Below are 23,711 nucleotides of genomic sequence, written 5' to 3'. Positions count from 1 at the left end.
TAGGAGTAAGACAAAAGCCAGACTGATGCCACACAGGATAAATCACTTAAAGCTGAAAACTGTGTTGAATTGTTGTGTGTCTAACACTGCCTTTCCCTACTCCAAAAGCATCCAGGACACATGGAAACATAAAAGAAATACTTGGAATTTCCATATCAATGTCCATATCTGCAGAATGTCTCAGTACTTTACAGTGAATTAAATTCTTTCGAAGTGCATCTATTTAGGGGAAATCCTGTCAATTTCTGCTCAGCCAAGTCTCATCAGCAGCTGAACAGCAATCCTACTGCTCTTTGAACGTCTCTGGACACCCTGGGCAATTTCCCATGGCCCAGTCCACCCAACCTGCACATCTTTGGGTTGTCATTGGAAACCGGAGCACCCAGAACATGTCTCTGACAACGTTATCTGAGCTGAGTTAGGCCTTAAAGCATTACAGTGGGAGTAATAAATATGAATAATGAATGTTATTGAGCTCTATGTTGGGATCAGTAATGCTGATTTTCAATTTCACCTATTTGTGGCCAGGACAGATATGTTATAATTGTAAGTCATCTTTGTTAAGATCCTGGACATCGTCTCAGATGTTGAGTCATCATAATCACACTATTGGCAAAATATATAAAGCTCACAGCCATTGACTGCAGGCGGTGCCTATCAGAAAACCACTGGGGTAATGTTCCATGGATTTTGAAGAGATAATTATTGCAGTGGTCCACATTATTCTAATACCCTCTGGCTATCTATGAGCTGCCAAATTCTATCTGCCAAAGTTTTGGAAAGTTGTATAAGCTACATTTTAGTAGTTTGACTATTGGACCTCACTCAAATCATAGATTCATGCCGTTCAGAAGAAGCTTATTCTATCACCATGCACTTTTAAAGCGTTATCCAAATAGAGGCACCTTCTTTTTCTCTATTAATCTGTTATTTATTTCATTTGCAAATATAAAGGGTGGCACAGTGGCTCATGGAGCCAGGGACCCAGGTTCAGTTCCAGCCTCAGGTGACTGTCTGTGTGGAGTTTACACATTCTCCCCGTGTCTGCGTGGGCTTCCTCTGCATACTCTGATTTCCTCCCATAGTCCAAGGATCTGCCAATTGGGTGAATTAGCCATGCTTTGGAGAGGTTCACCAGGATGTTGCCTGGTATGGAGAGTACTAGCTATGGAGATGGATTGTGTAGAGTAGGATTATTTTCATTAGAAAGATGGAGGTTGAGGGGGAGGACCTGACTGAGCTCTACAAAATCATGCGAGGTATAGACAGGGTGGTAGCAAGAAGCTTTTTCCTAGAATGGGGGACTTAATTACTAGGGGTCACGAGTTCAAGGTGAGAGGGGATAATGCGTGGAAAGTTATTGGAGGAGTTACAGGGAGGTAGTTCCTCCATTGCCACGTGAAGATGAGTTACTGTCAGGGGTAGGAAAGGGAACCGGTAGGCAGTACAGGGATCTCCTGTGATGGTTCCCCTCAACAACGGGTATACCATTTTGGATACTGTTCAGGGGGACGACTTACCAGGGATAAGCCACAGGGCACAGGTCTCTGCCGCAGAGTCTGCTGCTCAGAAGGGAAGGGAGAAAAGGAGCAGAACTTTAGTCACTGGGGACTCCATCGTTAGGGGGACAGATAGGTGGTTTTGTGGGAATGAGAGAGTCTCATGATTGGTTTGTTGCCTCCCAGGTGCCAGGGTTCATGACGTCTCTGATCGTGTTTTCGGGGGGAGGGAGAGCAGCCCCAAGTTGTGGTTCACATCGGCACCAATGACATAGATAGGAAGAAAGGTGGGGATCTAAGGCAGAAATTCAGGGAGCTAGGGAGGAAGCTTAGAGCTCGAACAAATGGAATTGTTATCTCTGGTTTGTTGCTCATGCCACGTGCTAGTGAAGCGAGGAACTGGGAGAGAGTGGAGCTGAGCATGTGGCTACAGGGATTCTTGGATAATTGGAGCTCTTTCTGGGGAAAGTGGAACCTCTATAAACAGGATGGTCTACCAGAGGGGTACCAATATCTGGTGGGTGGGGGGGGGGGGGGGGAATATTTAGTAATGTTCTTCAGAAAAGGTTTAAACTAATGCAGCAGGGGAATGGGAACCTGAATTGTAGTTCCAGTGTACAGGAGGTTGAGGGTAGTGAGGTCAGGGATAGGTTTACAAGATTGCGAGAGAGCACCGGCAATCAGGGTATTGGTTTGAAATGTGTGTACTTCAATGTCAGGAGCATCTGGAATAAGGTGGGTAAACATGCAGCATGGGTTGGTACCTGGGAGTTCAAGGGACAGAAATGGTTGTTGCGGATTCCAGGATTTAGAGAAAATGGTAAAAGATGACAGAGGGAGGGTGTGCGTGGTGGCATTGTTAATCAAGGGTAGTATCACAGCAGGTGAGTTCACGTTTGAGGACTCATCCACTGAGGTAGTTTGGGCTGAGGTTAGAAACAGGAAATGAAAGGTTACCCTGTTGGGAGTTTTCTATAGGCCTCTGAATTGTTCCAGGGATGTAGAGGAAAGGATAGCAAAGATGATTCTGGACAGAAGCGAGAGTAACAGGGTAGTTGTTATGGGAGACTTTAACTTCCTCAATATTGACTGGGAATACTACAGTTCAAGTAGTTTAGATGGGTCAGTTTTTTTTCAATGTGTGCAGGAAGGTTTCCTGACACAGTATGTAGACACGCCAACAATGGGCTATGCCATGTTGAATTTGGTACTGGGGAATGAATCTGGCCTGGTGTTAGATTTGGAGGTGTGTGAGCACTTTGGCGATTGTGACCATAATTTGGTTATATTTACAATAGCAATGGGCAGAGATAGGTTTATACCACAGGGAAAGAGGTATAACTGGGGGAAAGGCAATTACAATGTGATTAGGCAAGATTTAGGATGCAAAGGATGGAGAAGGAATCTGCAGGGGATGGACATAGTTGAAATGTGGAGCTCATTCAAGGAACAGGTACTGCGGGTCCTTGATGAGTATATACCTATCAGGCAGGGAGGTAGTTGTCGAGAGAGGGAGCCATGGTTTACTAAAGAAGTTGAAACTCTTGTCAAGAGGAAGAAGGAGGCTTATGTGAAGATGAGGCATGAAGGATCAGATAGTTGGCTTGAGAGTTACGTTGGCCAGAAAAGATCTAAAGACAGGGTGAAGAAGAACCAGGAGGGAACATCAGAAGTTGTTGGCGGATAGGATCAATACCTTCTATAGGAATAAAAAAATGTCTAGAGTAAGGTTAGAGCTAATCAAAGATAGGAGTGGAAAGTAATGTGTGGAATCTGAGGACATGGGGAAGCACTTAACGAATACTTTTTGTCAGTATTCACATTGGAAAAAGGCAATATTAGTGAAAACACAGGGATACAGGCTACAAGGTTAGATGGGATTGAGCTTGACAAAGAGGAGGTTTTAGCAATTTTGGAAGATCTGAAAATAGATAAGGCCCCTGGGTCAGATGGGATTTATCCTTGGATTCTCTGGGAAACCAGGGAGGAGATTGCCGAGCCTTTGGCTTTGATCTTTATGTCATCATCATCGACAGGAGGAGTGGCAGAAGACTGGAGGGTAGCAAATGTTGTTCCTTTGTTTAAGAAGGGGAGTTGAGACAATTCTGGTAATTATAGGCCAGTGAGCCTTACTTCAGTAGTGGGTAAGCTGCTGAAAAAGGTTGTAAGAGATAGGATTTATAATTATTTGGAAATAAATAATTTGATTAGGGATAATCAACACGGTTTATGAAGGGTAGGTTGTGCCTCACTAACTTTATTGAGTTCTTCGAGAAGGATACAAAAAATGAAAGTAAAGTGGTTGATGTAGTGTATAGGGACTTCAGTAAGGCGTTTGATAAGGTCCCCCATGGTCGACTATTGCACAAAATAAGGAGTTTCGGGATTGAGGGAGATTTAATGGTTTGGATCTGAAATTGGCTAGCTGAAAGAAGACAGAGGGTGTTGGTTGATGGGAAATGTTCATCCTAGAGCTCCGTTACCAGTGATGTGCTTTGGGGCCACTGCTGTTTGTCATTTTTATAAATAATCTGAACGTGGGCGTAGGAGGATGGGTTAGTAAATTTGCCGATGACACTAAGGTAGGCAGAGTTGTAGATAGCGCTAAAGGATGCTGTGGGTTACAGAGGGACATAGATAAGATTCAGAGCTGGGCTGAGAAGTGGCAAATGGAGTTTAATGCAGAAAAGTGTGAGGTAGTTCACTTCGGAAGGAGTAACAGGAATGCAAGGTACTGGACTAATGGTAAAATTCTTGGTAATATAGATGAACAGAGAGATCTCTGTGTCCTGGTGCATAAATCTCTCGACGTTGCCACCCAAGTTGATAGAGTTGTTAAGAAAGCATACGGCATGTTGATGTTTATGATAGGGGATTGAGTTTCGGAGCCACGAGGTCATGTTTCAGCTGTACAAGACATTGGTCAGGCCGCACCTGGAGAATTACGTGCAGTTCTGGTCACTGCATTATAGGGAGGATGTGGAAGCTTTGGAAAGAGTTCAGAGGAGATTTACTAGGATGGTGCCTGGTATGGAAGGAAGGTCCTATGAGGAAAGGCTGAGGAAACTGAGGCTGTTTTTGTTGGAGAGAAGAAGGTTGAGAGGTGGCTTAATCGAGACTTATAAGATAATCCGAGGATAAGATAGGGTGGACAGTGAGAGCCTTTTTGCCTCGGATGGTGAAAGCTAACATGAGGGGACATAGCTTTAAATTGAGAGGTGATACATTTTAGACAGATATTAGGGTAGTTTCTTCACTCAGAGTAGTAGGGGTGTGAAACGGCCTGCCTCCAACAGTACTTGACTCACCAACATTAAGGGCATTTAAATGGGTATTGGACATACATTTGGATAATAATGGAATGGTGTAGGTTATTTGGGCATCAGATTAATTTCACAGGTGGGTGCAACATCGAGGGCTGAAGGGCCTGTACTGCACTGTAACATTCCATGTTCTATTTCTATAGAGGGATGTGGGGCCTGGAACGTGTTGCCAATGGAGGTGGTGGGGGTAGGCATGATAGTGTCATTTAAGATGTATCTAGACAGATACATGAATGGGCAGGGAACAGAGGGATACAGATCCTTGGAAAATAGGTGACAGGTTTAGATAGAGGATCTGGTTCGGCACAGGCTAGGAGGGCCAAGCTGTAATTTTCTTTGTACTTTGTTCTAAATTGCCTATAGGATCCAGGAATGTGTAAACCAGGTGGATTAACCATGAGAAATGCAGGTGTACAGTGAATCTCAATGGGATGTTCTTTGGTGGGTCAGTTTGGATGGCCTATTTCCATACAGCTTCAAATTTCCTGCTGAAAGTTACTGTGTCAGTTTTTGTTTCTCCCATCATTTCAGACTGTTTTTGATCTTGGCAACATGTTGTGTAAAAGGGAAACTAAAGCTCCTTGTGCCCATTGCTTCTTTTGCTAAAATTTCAAGTAATAGAATATCCTTTATTGAGTAATATTCAGCTCAGGGTAAAAAATGAGGTCTGCAGATGCTGGAGATCACAGTTGAAAATGTGTTGCTGGTTAAAGCACAGCAGGTTAGACAGCATCCAAGGAATAGGAAATTCGACGTTTCGGGCATAAGCCCTTCATCAGGATGAAGGGCTTATGCCCGAAACGTCGAATTTCCTATTCCTTGGATGCTGCCTAACCTGCTGTGCTTTAACCAGCAACACATTTTCAACTAATATTCAGCTCACCCTGTACAATGCGGATTCTGGGGATATGCAGAATTTATAGACAATATCTGCTTACAGCGCACATCAGCTGAAGACAGACCAGGTACGTTAGGCCAAATGGTTTCCAACAAAAAGCTGCTGAATGAGATAAGCTGAATGACACTTCCAGTTATCATTCCCATTTGCTAGGCAGGGTGCTGAGCCAGACCTTAATAGCTTCCATCGTGGTCAATAGGAAGACATTTAAGGATATTTGATATGTTTGGATTTGTAGTGGCCAGAAATCTGCAGTAATGAATCAATTTACTTTCAAGGAAGTTGGAGAGTACTATACCTTTACTGCAATATAAATTGTTTGTTTGTTATAATTGACACAACAGTAAATTGACTTCAGCTATCCAACAGGGACATTTTAGACTTACACAAAAATCCTATTATTTTAATCAATGGCAAGCACAAACAGCCTAACAGATGTTGATGTTCACATTATCAGAGGATGTGCTGAATCTTGAGACTTTATAAAGCTCTGGTTAGGCCCCATTTAGAATACTGTGTCCAGTTTTGGGCCCCACACCTCAGGAAGGAAATACTGGCACTGGAATGTGTCCAGCGGAGATTCACACGAATGATCCCTGGAATGGTAGGTCTAACATACGATGAACGGCTGAGGATCCTGGGATTGTATTCATTAGAGTTTAGAAGGTTGAGGGGAGATCTAATAGAAAGTTACAAGATAATGCATGGCTTAGAAAGGGTGGATGCTAGGAAGTTGTTTCCATCAGGCAGGGAGACTAGGACCCGTGGACACAGCCTTAGAATTAGAGGGGGTCAATTTAGAACAGAAATGAAGAGACATTTCTTCAGCCAGAGAGTGGTGGGCCTGTGAAATTCATTGCCGCAAAACGCAGTGGAGGCCGGGATGTTAAATGTCTTCAAGGCAGAGATTGATAAATTCTTCATCTCGCAAAGAATTAAGGTCTATGGGGAGAGTGCGGTTAAGTGGTGTTGAAATGCCCATCAGCCATGATTGAATGGCGGAGTGGACTCGATGGGCCGAATGGCCTTACTCCTATGTTTTATGGTCTTATCTTGACGGGTGTACGGCAAGGAAGGGTGAAAAGAAGTAAGACAAAGAAACAATAAAGTTATGAACAATTTCCTATTACAAAATTAATACATGCACAAAACATGCACATTATGTGTTCATATGGGAAGTTCACTCATTAGGATTGCTCCCATATGGAGTTAGTTATGACAGCATCACTGCCTGCTGCAGGCACCGTGATGGGTTTCACTGTTGGGGATTCACTGAACTGCAGCATTCAGAGAGAAAGTTCCCACAGAGAACTGGGCTCTGACAGTCTACCTGTGATTCCATTTTATTGTAATTTGTGGAATTTTTTGCCCAGGGATATTGCAAAAGTAAAAAGCGCTTTAGCTTTGATTCTTGTAGAGGAATCATCCAGCTTGCATGGAGAGACTTGATGACAAGGTGAGGAACTTTCAAATTCACACACTGCCCAAATCAGGAGCCGAGCTCAGTGAGTAAGGGCAAGGCTGCTCCCACTTCAAGCTGGGAGATTTGTTGTCTCAAATGTACATTTCTCCAATCTTTTAGCAGTCAGGTTGGTTCTTGGGGACATGGCATTGTCTGGTGCTATTAAAACATGCTCTCGGTTATGTTGTATAGATGTTTTGATTCAACTTGTTCAGATGTTTTACAGTACCTCTCTGAAGCAGTGTAGCACTTGAACCTGGGCTTCATGGAGTTGACCCACTGCAGCACTGGGGTAAGCTAATGGCTCCAGAAGAGTCGTAGCTGAGTAGGGAGGTGGTGGTCACTGGGTATGACACTGGGCTGTTACTCTTGAAACCCAGGCAAATTCTCTGTGGTTATTGGTTCAAATCTCATTCACGGAAGATGATAGAATTAAAAATTAGTTTCAAAAATCTGAACTTGTAAGGTCGCTTCAGTAATGGTGACCATGAAACCATCGCTGATTGTTATAAAAACCCGTGTGGTTCACCGATGTCTTTAGGGAAGAAATCTGGCTTCCTTTCCTGGTCTGGCCTACATGTGATTGCAGACCCACAGCAATGTGACTAACTCTTAACTGAAAATAACCTGTCAAGTCATTCACTTCAAGGGCAGTTAGACATGGGAAATAAATACCAGTAACTCTTTAACTCATTAATAGGTTTATTTTGAAAGAGGAGACAGGACATTACCCTAACCTCTAACCACTGGTGCTTGATACCCAGAATAATATATAATAAAGTGCTCTGGTAGATTAGATTAGATTACCTACAGTGTGGAAACAGGCCCTTCGGCCCAACAAGTCCACACTGACCCACCGAAGCACAACCCACCCATACCCCTACATTATCAATCACACAAAGTGCCATGAGTAAGTGAACAAGAGTCCCATTATGAGCTTTTCGAGTGTTGCTGGAACTGTACTCAAGTAAGTAGGGAGTATTCCATCACACTCCTGACTTGTGCCTTGTAGATAATGAAGTCAGAAGTCAGACAACACCACTCTATAGTCCAACAGGTTTATTTGAAATCACAAGCTTTCGGAGCTTTGCCCTTTCACCTCTCTAAACACTTAGAAGGCTTGAGATTTCTAATAAACCTGTTGGACTATAACCTGGTGGACTTTTGACCTTGTCCACCCCAGTCCAACACCTGCACCTTCACATTGTAGATGATGGACAGGCTTTAGGGAGTCAGGAGTGAGTTACTCACTGCAGCATTCCAGCTCTGACCTGCTTTTGGAGCCACTGTATTCATATGACTAGTCCAGTTCAGACTCTGGGTTGGCACTGCAACATTCAACAAAGTAAATCATGAAATTGCAGCTCCAATGTGCTTCACACAGGCTTAAAGCTTCATCACGGAAGCTGTTATAATGGCTGACTGTCATCCACTTTGAACAGGGGAGCAGGAGGGGTCATGTGTAAACAATGCAGGGATGAGGGAAGAACACCACCATCCTTATTGCCTGGGAGACATGAATAAGCAAATAAATGCAGTGGGCATTAGGCCCGATACCTAATCGCATTATGTAAGAAAGAGCTGAGAGAGGTTGACAGCAAGTTCATGGATGCCACAATGCCACAAATGATTACCGTTCCTCAGACCTCAGGGTAGGCCCAAGGGCAACACAGTGGCTCAGTGGTTAGCACTGCTGCCTCACAGCACCAGGGACCCAGGTTCAATACCATCTCAGGCGATTGCCAGTGTGGAGTTTGCATTTTCTCCCACTGTCTGGGTCAGTCTCCTCCCACAGGTCAGGTGGATGGGCCATGCTAAATGACACCGCAGTCTAGGGATGTGCAGGTTAGGTGGATTGGCCATGGTAGATGCAGGGTTACAGAGAAAGGAGAAGGGGCTGTGTCTGGATGGGATATTCTTCAGTGGGGGCTTGATGGGCTGGATGGCCTGCTTCCATATAATGTATTCAAGAGGTGGCTAGGTACAGAATTTGGGGTGAATGGGATCAAAGGGTTATGGAAGAAAGCAGGACTAGGCTATTGAGTTGGATGATCAGCCATCATCGTGATGAATGGAGGAGCAGGGCTGAATGGCCTCCTCCTGCTCCTATCTTCTATGCTTTAATAACTGGGGTCCTTCAGGGTGTGGGTATTGCTCCTGTTCCTGGCAGGCCTCTGGGTGGGATCTGTGGTAAGGCTCTCCCTAGCTGGTGTAAACCTGCACTTGGTGTACACATGACTCACACCATCGACCTGAATCTGAGTGCTCAGCACAGCCGAGGGTACCCTCCACCTGACCTTCCCTGGCAGAGCAAGTTAAGCAAATCACTGGTAAACTCTGATGTCTGTGTGGTTCAAACAGACCTTTACACAGACTTCTCATGATCTGAAATTGTGTTTAACCAAACTCTGTTTTCCTGTCGGCCTCACAATTGTGATGCATCAGTTGTGTTCCTGGCAAAGTCATCAAGTTGGCTTCTGGGGGAAGAGATAATCCCCACCAATTTATGAAACTCCAACAGTAAAAAGTCTATCCTGTAAATCACTGGGAGCGATGCTACAGAGAGTACATTCTGTGTGTGTTGTACATTTATACACAGATCAAAACAAACCAGCCATAACATTGGCAGTGCTCTCAAACCTGTAATCTAACCTGAGTGTTCACTTGTTGATTATAATGTGTTACTGCTTTGCTCTCACATTTTTATTCAGAAACTTCTATTCAAATTACAGCCTTATAATCACACCAATCAAAACCTTTGCTAAATTAAGCAATTGGGATCTAAAATTTCAAATTAATGGTTGATGCTATTTCCAAAGATTGGCCAATTATACGCAAAATTGTCTGGTACAATTGCGCCTAAAAAGAAACATGGAATCCCCATGGTACAGAAAGTGGCCATTTGGCCCATCAAGTCTACACAGACCCTCCAAAGAGTGTCCCACCCTGCACTTGGTGGGAACATGGCTCACACCATTTACCTGAACCCAAGTGCTCAGTACAGACAAGGGTACACTTTGGAGACACTCGACCTGACATTCCCATGCATCCTATTCCTGCATTTCCCGTGGTTAATCCACCCAGCTTGAACATCCATGGACACTACAGGGCAATGTTAACATTGCCAATCCATCTTACCTATCCTTGGACTGTGGGAAGAAACCAGAGTATCCAGAGTCCCCACATGGGGAGAACATGCAAACTCCATGTGGACAGTTGCCCAGGGCTGGAATCAGATCAGGGTCCCTGGCACTATGAGGCAGCAGTGCTAACCACTGTGCCACCATCCTACCTTGAAAGATATGAAATATCCAAAACAGCTGGAAACTTTTTTTAGTTCAAATGAGATTTGGTTTCCAGATATATTTGAGATGGATAGGTTCAGCAAACTTGAGAGACAGACATACATACAAGTTAAGTGAGTATTGAAAGCAAATTACTGCGGATGCTGGAATCTGAAACCAAAAGAGAAAATACTGGAAAATCTCAGCAGGTCTGGCAGCATCTGTAAGGAGAGAAAAGACCCGAAACGTCAGTTAGACCCGAAACGTCAGCTCTTTTGTCTCTTTACAGATGCTACCAGACCTGCTGAGATTTTCCAGCATTTTCTCTTTTGGTTACATGAGTATTGATTTGATTTATTGGCATGTGTACCTAAGTACAGTGAAAAGCTTTGTTTGCGAGCAGTACAAGCTGATTTATTAAGCCAGGACATACTGATCATAGAGTGAAAAAAAACTTTGACAGAATAAGGTATACAAGTTACACCACACAGAATGTGCACTAGGCAAAATCAGCATTAACAAGATCAGCTTTATTAGAAGTTAGAGAGTCCACTCATCAGTCTAATCAAAGCGGGGAAGAGGCTGCTTCTGAACCTGCTGGTGCATGTGATCAAGCTTCTGCACCTTCTGCCTGATGGAAGAGGTCGTAGGGGAGCATTGCCAGAGTGCGCTGGGTCTTTGATGATGTTGGCTGCCTTTCCACTGCAGTGAGCCACATAAATGGAGTTCATTGATGGAAGTGTGGCTTTTGTGATGGTCTGGGCTATGCACACAACCTTCTGTAGTTTTTTATGGTCCGGGGCAGAGTAGGTGCTGTACTAGGCTATGGGCGGCACGGTGGCACAGTGGTTAGCACTGCTGCCTCACAGCGCCAGGGACCTGGGTTCAATTCCCGCCTCAGGCGACTGACTGTGTGGAGTTTGCACGTTCTCCCCGTGTCTGTGTGGGTTTCCTCCGGGTGCTCCGGTTTCCTCCCACAGTCCAAAGATGTGCGGGTCAGGTGAATTGGCCATGCTAAATTGTCCGTAGTGTTAGGTAAGGGGTATATGTAGGGGTATGGGTGGGTTGCGCTTCGGCGGGTCGGTGTGGACTTGTTGGGCCGAAGGGCCTGTTTCCACACTGTAAATAATCTAAAATCTAGGCTGTTATGCACCTGAACAGTTTGCTCTCAGTGGTGCATGTGTAGAAATTGGTAAGGATCTTAACGGACATGCAGAATTTTCTGATCCGCCTGAGGAAGAGATGTTGTTGTGTTCTCTTGACCATTGCATCTACATGGGAAAACCAGGACAGGTTGTTGATTATCATCACTTTGCGGAACTTGGCGCTCTCCACTCTCTCCACCTCAGCTCCATTAATGCAGATGGGGCATGGTCTCCTCCTTTCTTTCTGAAGTCAATGATCAGTTCTTTACCCTTGCTGACATTGAGAGAGAGGATGTTATCATTGCACCATGACACTAAGCCCTCTATCTCCTTTCTGTATTCTGACTCGTTGATTGATATCTGTCCTACCATGGTGGTGTCATCAGTGAACTTGGAGATGGTGTTTGAACAGAATTTGGCACCACGGTCATGGGTGTACAGGGAGTACAGTAGGGGGCTGAGAACGCATCCTTGGGGGTCTCCAGCAATGAAGAAGAAGGTTAGGTTCAGGGAGGATTCCTCATCACTGAAGGTTCTCACATTTTGTTGCACATTTGCTGCCAATGTTCAGGCTGAAGGAGTTAGCCGTGCTCCTGGCTGAGTGTTGATTATTCAGTACAAAGCAGCTAGAAAAGTGGATGATGCCCTTCACTATACCATCAGGGGTCAGAGAAGTCTTCTCCCACGATGGCCTCCTCTCCTTTAATTGACCCAGAATTTTCTTTCAATCCATTTTCTCTCCCTCCAAGAAGATTAGTTGGATGGTGAGACTTGTGCGGCCATGGGGAACACCATTTGTTGAGACTTCTGCTCTCATTTGGGAGGGAGTCCCAATCTGAGAGGGGGGACTATGGGAGAAGCTGCAGTGTGGAGAACTCCTCAGGGTCTGAGTTACTAAGGACCAGCCAGTAGAGCTCTGTTTCGAGGGATAGGTGAGCCCTGGCGAGGTGGGAGTGTTGGATGAGAGGACAGGGGAAGAGGAGAGAGAAGGTCCTCAACTGGGCAGACCTTGTGGTAGATGTCTGATGTTGAAGAAAGGGCATGGACCAATTGGCCAACCTCCCAGTCTGTAAATCAAACTCAAACCATTTCCAGCCAGGATGAATGGTGCATTTACACTGTTGTGTTAAGTGTAGCGGATAGTATGCAGTATACCTCACTGTAGCAGAGTATGTGAGCTGAGGGCATAAGGGTTTCAAACTCCAGTACAACTGGGATCAGTTGAAGTGAGATGCTCATGGAAGTCCTGTTATTCTTTGTAATCAAAGAATTTCATATTAGGTGGGCGGCACGGTGGCACAGTGATTAGCACTGCTGCCTCACAGTGCCTGAGACCCGGGTTCAATTCCCGACTCAGGCGACTGACTGTGTGGAGTTTGCACGTTCTCCCCGTGTCTGCGTGGGTTTCCTCCGGGTGCTCCGGTTTCCTCCCACAGTCCAAAGATGTGCGGGTCAGATGAATTAGCCATGCTAAATTGCCCGTAGTGTTAGGTAGGGGTAAATGTAGGGGTATGGGTGGGTTGCGCTTCGGAGGGTCGGTGTGGACTTGTTGGGCCGAAGGGCCTGTTTCCACACTGTAAGTCTAATCTAATCAATGAAGTGCGAGCAACCATAATAAATGCGTAAACAGAAGTTGTGTTATGTCGAAGCTTTTGGTACCCATGCTTAGTCCTTACGTTAAAGGAACTCACGTAAATATTGACTCATGAGATGGAATACCCTACTGAAGGCCCAACCCACTGCACATTGGTGACTTTGAACCAAGTAAAGGATCTATTCTTGTAAAAAAACTGCAGAGCAATAGTTTATTGTATACCCCTGTGATCTCACATGGTCCAGCAGACTGAAAAGGCCAAAGGAGACAGGGTGTGAAATAGCAGAGGATCCAGTGACCTGGCAACAGAATGACCAGCTGCATGGGGAATGACTGTAAATTTCAGTGCAATCTGACCAGGGACTGTGCTTTTGTGAATTTAATAAAGTAACCCATCTCAGGTTAAACCAAACCTTATTGTCATGTGCATTCTGTCATTGGAATTTCAGGTTCCCAGGATTATTTGCAAGGAGGAAAGATTCAGGATCCATTACAATGGTGACTCGAAAATGAAAACCTTGAGGGTGAGACTGAGGCTATATGATGGAAAAGTGTTCATGTCATAAGGACAAATGAAGCTGGGCGGACTGAAGATCTGGAGATCCAGATCGTAGATGCTAAGCAAGATTTAGTCCTCTTCATAGAATCCTTACAATGGGGAAGCAGGCCTTTCAGCCCATCAAATCCACACCAACCCTCCGAAGAGCATCCCACCCAGACCCACCCCCGTCCCTGTAACCCTGCATTTCCCATGGATGATCCACCTAACCTGCTCAGATGGGAGGATATGAGCAAGCCTACACAGACACGCTGAGAATGTACAAACTCCACACAGACAGTCGCCTGAGGGTGGAGTCAAACGCAGGGCCCAGGCATTGTGAGGCAGTAATGCTGACCATTGAGCCAGCAGCTCCCCACCCCCACCCCACCCCCACCCCCAGGTCTTCTTAGTTGAAGCAATCCTGAACATTGAACTAGTGGCCCTAAATGTGCCAGAAGTGTGGATACAGAAAAGTAAAGGGGGATTAAAAACAACAATTTTCCACCTATATTCTGGAAGCCATTCCAGAGATACAACTGTTTGATATTTCATTTGCTGTGGGCAGGTTAACACGTCCAGCTCAATATAACCAATAGTCTTCTAGGTGGTGCCGGTGTTGGACTGGGGGTGGACAAAGTTATAGTCCAACAGGTTTATTTGGAAGCATTACCCTTCAGAGCGCTGCTCCTTCATCAGGTAGTTGTGGAGAATAAGATTGTAAGAACATGGTCATTCTAAAAGATGAGAGACTTAACAAACAATCCAGGTGTTTTTCAATATATAATGTCAGTTACATCACATTGTAAACATTTGCTACAAATTCTGTGTCTTACAATCTTATACTCCACAATCACCTGATGAAGGGGCAGTGTTCCAGAAGCTAATGCTTCCAAATAAACCTGTTGGACTACAACTTGGTGTTGTTGATTTTTAACCTTCTAGGTGTGGAAAGCTGTTGAGGATGATCTACTCACCTCTGGATGTGGACACACAATGGAAAACATCAGTATCAGCATCAGGGTGCGACTGGAAGATGCAGGCTCACCAGATGACCCTGACGTTTCCTGAGGAAAGGGTGAATTGAAAACGCCTGAAGACAAATACTTAGGTCAGTTACCGACAGCAGACAATGAGACGCACGTGGACCCTGACAAGGTGACAGCTTTGGCAACAATGCAGCAACGGACAGGTGTCAAAGCAAACCATTGATTTATTTAGCAAAATTCTTGCTTAATCCACCATCAAAATATGGTCCTCAGTATTAAGGATGTGCAGTTGTTTGGGAAAAAAAACAATAAGTTGCAGGTATCACTCGAAGTAAATAATTAGCAATAACAATGCCAGAGCTGAGGTACTAGGACATCAGTAATTAAGCCACCTTGCAATACGATGTCAGGAGACTAGTTTGGAGCAGACCTCTGGCAGGAAGGACAACCATTGCATCCATATTCAGGTGTTAATGCAATCTAAACAGCGTTATACTGAGACACAGTGCTCTTGTTAATGTCTTTGCTTGTACCTTTAATCAACTCTTGTTTGGGAGAGACAAGTGACAGTGGAGTCTGAGCTTGCTCCAAACGCTGCCATCTGCTCCAAAGTGTATGCCTCCAATGTCACCTTGTTTGCGGAGATATCTGGATGTGATGTACAAGCAAGGCCAGCAGCTGCACATTACTGACAAGCTGTTAACAGCAGCAATCCCTCTGAAGCAGATAGAATGTGAAATCTTTCAGATTCAATGAGAAACAATACTCTGACATATTCTGGAGGTCATCAACCCAGCAGCGATATTAAATCCTGGTTCAAGATGGCGACAGAGTAGGACACTTCAGCACAAGCTCATCCAATCCGTCCATTTCTTTTCATTTCTTTTTTTTCTCTGTGTGTTCTTTTTTGCTTCCTCTCTCCTGCCCTCCAATTCCTGTCCTCCAACTCCTGTCTTCCAATTCCTGGCTCCGATTCCCACCTTCCAATTCCCAGCCTCTGACTCCCATCCTCCCATTCCCGGGCTCCAACTCCCATCCTCCAAATCCCGCCCTCCGATTCCCAGCCTCTGATGACTCAGCCTCCGATTTCCACCCTCCGACCTCCGCCCTCCAACTCCTGCCCTCTGACAACTCCCACCCCTGGCCTCCAGCCACTCGCCCTCCGACCCCCGGCCTCAGCTCAGAGACGACAAGGGTCCTTTCGGCCAAGTGTAGCGACCCTCAGTGGTAGCCTCTCGATGGTGGCAGCTTGTCAGCCCGGTGTAGCGGTATTCCAGCGACACGTGGACAATCTCTCGGCTTGACATAGCCTCAGCGTGTACTCCCAGTCTCAAGGCGATTCCAGAGGGATCTCCCAGCCTCATGAACCTAGAGGTGAAACCCAGCATTGTCTAGAACTAAGGCCCAGTGTGGACTGGAGGCTAGGTGACATCGTGGGTCTGGGTTAGAAGACCATTATTCTAAACTTTTATTTGTAAAATGCTGAACCTTTTATTTCTCCATTTTCTAAAATCTTGTAACTGAAGGAGCTGTACCAAGGCACCTTTGTACCTTTGATGGTGCTGAAAGTGGCGACTTTTTAACTTTTCACTGTACTCATTTCAGTACTTGTGACAATAATGTTAATTCTTTAGCTAATTCATTCATCCATTCATCCATTCATTCATCCATTCATTCATTCATCCATCCATTCATTCATTCGAAAGGCAAGCATTTTGCTCAGATTGAGCAAACTAAACAACAAAGGGGAAGTGCTGAAGGCAATGATAATGAAAGGTTGGACTGAAAGCATTAACCCTAACCCTCACCTGAACTTGTTATGATCAGAGCTTGTCGGGTATATAGAGCTGAAGAGATAGCTCTTTGTACAGAGGAGATCGAGTCATTATTGCTTATTATGGATCAGGTCAGACCCCCTCAAAACATTTCATGCAGAGGGTGGTATGTGTGTGAAATGAGCTGCCAGAGGAAGTGATGGAGGCTGGTACAATTGCAACATTTAAGAGGCATTTGAATGGGTATATGAATAGGAAGGGTTTGGAGGGATATGGGCCGGGTGCTGGCAGGTGGGACTAGATTGGGTTGGGATATCTGGTCAGCATAGACGGGTTGGATTGAAGGGTCTGTTTCTGTGCTGTACATCTCTATGACTCTATGACTAAGTTAGCCCAGAGTTGAAAATGTGTTGCTGGTTAAAGCACAGCAGGTTTATGCCCGAAACGTCGAATTTCCTATTCCTTGGATGCTGCCTAACCTGCTGTGCTTTAACCAGCAACACATTTTCAACTGTGATCTCCAGCATCTGCAGACCTCATTTTTACCCTAAGTTAGCCCAGACCCTAACTTTGCTAGATGTTTAAAGCAGGTGTAAAGTGGATACTCCAGGAGAAATGCTGCTGGGGTCGAACCACTTAGTTTTAAACAAAACAGTATTTATTTCCAAGATTACCAAATAAAATGCAAACAAAAAAGAACAGAATACTGAGTAACAACCTATCCGAAAGCATAACAGATTATCCCAACTTCTGATGCTGTTCCCAAATATATGCAACAATCCCCATAATCACTCCTTGGCACAAAAGGTAAAATCAAACACAGTGTCTTACAGGAGAGATGTCAGAGAGAGGCAGGGTCAGTATGGACTTACTTTTTTGGTCTAGCAGCTTTTACAACACTATTCCTAAAAACCAAACCAGAACACAGCTGAGCTGGGAGAACTGGCCACTCCCCTTACATTGTACAAGTGCTGTTTTACAAAAACTTCAAAGCCCCTTGCTTGAAGGAGTATCTGTTAGCTATAATCAAACTGGCCCTGAAACCCTTCAGCTTAGACTTTTCAAAGTCTGTGTCTTTTGCGACCTCTCTGAAAAAGACCAAGGACACCATAACCTTGTTAAAGGAGCAGCCTAATCACACACAAAGGAGAAGAGATCGAACATAGAACATAGAACAATCCAGCACAGAACAGGCCCTTCAGCCCACGATGTTGTGCCGAACATTTGTCCTAGCTTAAGCACCTATCCATGTACCTATCCAATTGCCGCTTAAAGGTCACCAATGATTCTGACTCTGCCGCTCCCACAGGCAGCGCATTCCATGCCCCCACCACTCTTTGGGTAAAGAACCTACCCCTGACATCCCCCCATACCATCCACCCTTCACCTTAAATTTATGTCCACTTGAAACACTCTGTTGTACCTGGGGAAAAAGTCTCTGACTGTCTACTCTATCTATTCCCCTGATCATCTTATAAAGCTCTCTCAAGTCACCCCTCATCCTTCGCTGTTCCAATGAGAAAAGGCCTAGCACTCTCAACCTATCCTCGTACGACCTATTCTCCAGTCCAGGCAACATCCTGGTAAATCTCCTCTGCACCCTCTCCAAAGCTTCCACACCTTTCCTAAAGTGAGGCGACCAGAACTGCACACAGTACTCCAAATGTGGCCTTACCAAGGTCCTGTACAGCTGCAACATCACCTCACGACTCTTGAATTCAATCCTTCTGCTAATGAACGCTAATACACCATTGGCCTTCTTACAAGCTCTATCCACCTGAGTGGCAACTTTCAAAGAGCTATGAACATAGACGCCAAGATCCCTCTGCTCCTCCACCTTACTAAGAACCCTACCGTTAACCCTGTATTCTGCATTCTTATTTGTCCTTCCAAAATGGACAACCTCACACTTGACAGGATTGCATTCCATCTGCCATCCCTCAGCCCAGCTCTGCATCATATCTAAGTCCCTTTGCAGCCAACAACAGCCCTCCTCACTATCCACAACTCCACCAATCTTCGTATCGTCTGCAAATTTACTGATGCACCCTTCGACTCCCTCTTCCAAGTCATTAATAAAAATTACAAACAGCAGAGGACCCAGAACTGATCCCTGCGGAACTTTACTTGTAACAGGGCTATGCCCGAAATTCCTATTCCTTGGATGCTGCCTGACCTGCTGTGCTTTAATCAGCAACACATTTTCAACTACTTACTGTCTACCACCACTCTCTGACTTCAACTGGTTAGCCAGTTCTCTATCCAACTGGCCAAACTTCCCTCTATCCCATGCCTCCTGACTTTCTGCATAAGCCTACCATGGGGAACCTTACCAAATGCCTTACTAAAATCCATGTACACTACATCCACTGCTCTACCCTCATCCACATGATTGGTCACCTCCTCAAAGAATTCAATAAGACTTGTAAGGCAAGACCTACCCCTCACAAATCCATGCTGGCTGTCCTTAATCAAGCAGTGTCTTTCCAGATACTCATAAATCCTATCCCTCAGTACCCTTTCCATTACTTTGCCTACCACTAACTGGCCTGTAATTCCCGGGGTTATCCCTATTCCCTTTTTTGAATAGGGGCACAACATTCGCCACTCTCCAGTCCCCTGGTACCACCCCCGTTGACAGTGAAGATGAAAAGATCATTGCCAATGGTTCTGCAATTTCCTCTCTTGCTTCCCATATAATCCTAGGATATATCCCGTCAGGCCCGGGGGATTTGTCTATCCTCAAGTTTTTAAAACTGCCCAACACATCTTCCTTCCTAACAAGTATCTCCTCTAGCTTACCAGCCTGTTTCATACTCTCCTCTTCAACAATATGTTCCCTCTCATTTGCAAATACTGAAGAAAAGTACTCATTCAAGACCTCTCCTATCTCTTCCGACTCAATTCACAGTCTCCCACTACTGTCCTTGAGCGGACCTACCCTCGTTCTCGTCATTCTCATGTTTCTCACATACGCATAAAATGCCTTGGGGTTATCCTTGATCCTACCCGCCAAAGATTTTTCATGTCCTCTCTTAGCTCTCCTAATCCCTTTCTTCAGCTGCCTCCTGGCTATCCTGTATCCCTCCACTGCTCTGTCTGAACCTTGTTTCCTCAACCTGATGTAAGCCTCCTACTTCCTCTTTACTAGACATTCAACCTCCCTCGTCAACCAAGGTTCCCTCACACGACCATCTCTTTCCTGCCTGACAGGTACATACATATCAAGACACAACGTATCTCTTCCTTGAAAAAGTTCCACATTTCAACAACATCCTTCCCTGTCAGCCTATGCTCCCAACTTATGCTCCTCAGATCCTGTCTTGCAGCCCCTCGTATTTACCCTTCCCCCAATTGTAAATCTACCCTGTTGCACGCACCTATCTCTCTCCATAACCAAGGTGAAAGTCACAGAATTGTGGTCACCATCACCAAAATGCTCACCCATTAACAAGCCCAAAACTTGTCCGGGTTCGTTACCAAGTACCAAATCCAATATGGCCTCCCCTCTGGTCGGACAATCTGAAGAATATCCTTGCAAACCGTTAAGTAATTGAATTGAGACTGAGCAAAACAAGAGAAGTGTTGTACTGACCGAGCATGAGCAATGAGATGAATGACCACAGCAGGCCAGTGCAGTGCTTGTAACAGACATCAAGTGAAGAAACCTCAACAGCCTCTGTTGGATGAAGCTTTGGAGTAAACCTCTTCACTCCTACCGAGAATCAATTATCATGTCACCGCTGACCATTATTCCAACAACTGGGAGTTAGATCAGCTGATGTCAATGACTTCCATTGAGATAGCAGAGGAGCACTCATTGTTAGCTTTCATCGTAACGCAAATGGAGAGCATGACAATGGGGAGGAGAAATGGCATGTCCTCGCAGAGTGGGCAGGGTAACTGACTGGGCCTGAGGGAGAGAGCTGCAGCAGGGAATGAAGCCCCTCCCACAATACCCCCACGCACCCTCACACACACATACACACACACACACACACTCCTACACACACTGTCTCACACACTCTTACATACACACACTCTCTCTCACACACACACACAATCTCATACACACTCTTACACACACACACTCACAGACACACACTCTCACAACCATACACTCACACACACACGCACATACTTTCACACACAGACACACACATACTCATACACAAATACTCATACTCATACACACACACAAGCACACACACAAACTCGCACACACACACATGCAGACATTGTTCAGAGGGTTTTTAAAGGAGGACACAGGCTCACAGGCTGCTTCCTGTTGGTGAATCCACCGTATTGATCCTTTGATTATGTTGAACGTCCCTGACACAGCCACAACTGGACAACCTTGTGACAACTACACCTCTGCATGCAGAGCAAATCAAACATTCAAAGACGAGGGACAGAGGTTCACTAGGACCCAATGTCTTGTGTACTCATGGTGCCCACTGCTTCCAGATGGTACTGTAGCTTCTCAATACAGAGTCTTGATCATGACATGACTTGCTGCTGGACAGTGTGAAGATGTGGTTAGTGTCCGCACAGAGAGGCTCAAAATCAATCACGTGAAAGTTAACATCAGGACCATTTATGCAGAAACTTAAAGTCTTTTTTCACCTGCGCCACCACAAATTGCCCCCTCACTGCCTTCCTTGGCTTCTCAGAGAAAGTGAGGACTGCAGATGCTAGACAGTCAGAGTTGATAAAGTGTGGAAAAGCACAGCAGGTCAGGCAGCGTCTGAAAAGCAAGAGAGTCAACATTTCGGACAAAGCTCTTCATCAGCACCGGTCTTATCTTCTCTCCTTCTCAGGAAGCTTTAGTGTGCTCACTGGTTCTACAGCTGGGGTGGAGAGAGCCTGCCCTGCAGTGGAGTCCATTGCCCTGGAACTTTGGTGGGAAGGGCCGCTGGGTGCTTGTATCATGACAGGTCAGACATACTGAGAACGAATGCGCTGTTCTGTCAATAAATAGGAGCTCTCTTTGTATATTGGGTAACTTGCGTAACTTGTAACTACAAATGATAAGTGCGTGCAATTGTTTTGTAATACAACAAGGCATGTTCGCAGAAGTGCAATTGCCCTTTGTGCCTCACCCTAGTAATGTGTCTTCCATCTCTGTTTTAAGTACCTTTGTGCACTGTCTGTGGGAGCCATTGGAAACATACACCACTTGGAACATGGCTGAAAGCAACATTTGCATATTTTGTACACAGTCACTTGCTGTGAATCAAACCTTGGCAAGAATTCTATGCACAGTAAGATCTCACAAACAGCAACAGGACTTGTAAGCTGCCCTTTTGTGATGTTGATTGGAAAAGAAATACTTTACCAGCAACACATTTTCAGCTGTGAACTCCAGCATCTGCAGACCTCATTTTTTACTGGAAAAGAAATACTGCCCAGTGTATTGGGGAAGGTGCTTGTCATAGAATCCCTAGAGTATGAAAACAAGCCCTTTGACCCAACAAGTCCACACTGACCCTCCGAAGAGTAACCCACCCAGACCCATTTGCCTACATTTAACCCATGACTAATGCACCCAACCTACACACCCCTCTGAACACTATAGATAGTTTAGTTTGGCCAATTCACCTAACCTGTGCATCTTTAGAGTGTGGGAGGAAACCGGAGCACCCAGAGGAAACCCACGTAGACACAGGGAGAACATGCAAACTCCACACAGACAGTCGCCCAAGGTTGGAATCAAACCTGGGACAGTGAGGCAGCAGTGCTAACCACTGACCCACAGTGCCAACTGTATTGGATAGCACCATGGGATATTTAGCGTTTATCTACAACTTCAGGAGAGGCAGATGAAGTCTTCGTACAGCATTTTATTAACTCACAGGTTGAGGGCATTACTGGCTAGGACCAACATTTATTGCCCAAAAGGCAGTTAAGGATCAATCACATTGCTGTGGGTCTGGAGTCACATATAGGCCACTCCTGGTAAGGATGGCAGTTTTCTTCCCTAAAGTACATTAGTGAGCCAGATACTTCCTCAACAAACAACAATTGATTCATGGTCAGCCATTAGACTCTTAATTCCAGATCTTCACTGAATTCAAATTCCACCATCAGCTGTGGTTGGATTTAAACCCAAGTCCCCAGAATATTACTGGGTCTCTGGATTAAAAGTCTAGTGATAATACCACGAGACCACTGCCTCTCCTTTCACATCAACAATGACAATCGATTTCCTCTCACGTATCAGTATTAGTTACATACCTCAGTAGGTTCTGAAGCTGAGACCTGATCATTAAGCTAAGGGTTACATCCACTGGACTCAGTTGACAATTTTAACAAACTGTGCAGTACTGCTTTCTGTGGGGAGAGGTCAGCCAAGACTCTCACTTGCAAGTGTGTAGCAGGCAGGAAGGTCTACAGATGTGTTATTTGATCTCCAAATTAAATTATGAGTTGGCTGAGCTCTGCCTGTAGTAATTGCCTCAGACCAGGTTGCCTGAGTTTTGGTAAGGAGCCAACACACTGTGTTCTGATCCATCTTTGAAAGTGCAACCCAAGCTGAGAAACTGGGATTGTTCTCCATGGAGCAAAGAAATGAGATTTGATGGCAGTGTCCAGAATTATGAGGTTTCTGTGATAGAATAAATAAAGACAAAACACTTGCACTAGAGTTGAGGGGATATGCTTTCTAACGCTAATCCCCAGTCCCAGATGCCGCAAATTGCAGAACTAATATTTTGAAGTTGCATTTAACTTAAAAAATGTCCTGGTATACATTACCTGAAATTGTGACAAAAGAACCAGGAAGAGATTTGAAGGTCAAGGATTTTTGTGTGTGTTGGGAAACTCTAGAATGCCTGAAGGGTTGGGCAGTAGGTTCAATAGTGACTCTCCAAAAGATATACAATGCATACCCTCTCCTACAATACCAAATATACTTTTTGGTAGTGGAGTAGATATGTTTAACCAACCTGCTCAAAGATGTTTTTGGCATACTTCTGTAGAAGGTGAGACTTGAACCTGGGCTTCTTAGCTCAGAGGTAGGGACATTACCACTGCACTACATTCATTTCACACTATAACCACCCTGATAACAATATTGCTGGACACTTACAGGCATTGAATTTCATCTTATACTTTTAACACATATCCTGAATATTTTGAGATCTGCGAAACATGCTTTGTTTTTCAAAAGAAGAACTATTTCTCCTCTGTTGATATTATCTTT

This window comes from Hemiscyllium ocellatum, chromosome 13 (assembly GCF_020745735.1).
Source record: "Hemiscyllium ocellatum isolate sHemOce1 chromosome 13, sHemOce1.pat.X.cur, whole genome shotgun sequence".
Classification (NCBI taxonomy): domain Eukaryota; kingdom Metazoa; phylum Chordata; class Chondrichthyes; order Orectolobiformes; family Hemiscylliidae; genus Hemiscyllium; species Hemiscyllium ocellatum.
This window is presented reverse-complemented; position numbering follows the sequence as displayed.